Below are 880 nucleotides of genomic sequence, written 5' to 3'. Positions count from 1 at the left end.
TTAAATAGCTGACTCCGATTAATGTTTTTCCAAGCTATCACCTTTAGCCATTGCTAAAGCAGGCCAGTAAAGCAAGTTAAAATTAAATCTTGCTCTTTATTGTTTTAGTGAATTTATTAACAGTAGGTTGATAAGATAAGTGTTCATCATAAACTAAGGCTAGCTGTCAGCCTTTGCATGACTTTCTCTCCTTGCCCTTCCTTATAATGAATTTATGTAATTAGAGCAGGTTTTAGACAACTGGATAACCAAATATTTCAGGTGTTTTTCCAGTCCCTGTTGGCTTCAGTAGGAAACTAAAACAACTAACACACAAAGATATACATTCAAAACCAATTATGGCATTATGTGAAACATACACAAGATCATTTTACTGAGCAGAATTAAAAATTCTTCATCTTCATCTGTGGAGATATTCAGAACCTGATAGGACAAGGTCCTGAGCAACGTGACCTAGCTCTGAACTTTGCTCTGCTTTGAGCAAAAGCTTGGACTAGATGACCTACCGAAATCTTTTCCAGCCTTAGTGTTTCTATTATTTATATCTGTCTAGAATTTGAAATTAAAAAAAGGCAGGGTTTTTTTCCATCTTGTATGGCAGGGAGTGTATGATAATTCATTTTCTCTTCCTGGGCAGAAACAGGAAGTGCTCCATTATGTGAGATGCTCCTGTAAATCTCATAAAACTTTGAGGAAGGCTAAGAGTAGGAAAGGTTTTGAGACAAAAGTGAAAATAAATAAAAATATTTTCCTGAATTTTCCTGTTTTCAGTAAAAGAAAGATTGGTACAGTCTTTGTAATACAACCCAATAGCATCAAATAAAGAAGAGGAAATGATACGAAAGAGAATTGTACACTATCTGTGGGTGAAGATCAAAAG

Source organism: Neopsephotus bourkii, unplaced genomic scaffold, assembly GCF_033783945.1.
Source record: "Neopsephotus bourkii isolate Nb327-2 ecotype Australia unplaced genomic scaffold, CSIRO-AGI_Nbou_v1 NB_1624, whole genome shotgun sequence".
NCBI classification, from domain to species: Eukaryota; Metazoa; Chordata; class Aves; order Psittaciformes; family Psittacidae; genus Neopsephotus; species Neopsephotus bourkii.
The sequence above is the reverse complement of the archived record's forward strand: the minus strand, read 5'-3'. Positions refer to the sequence as shown.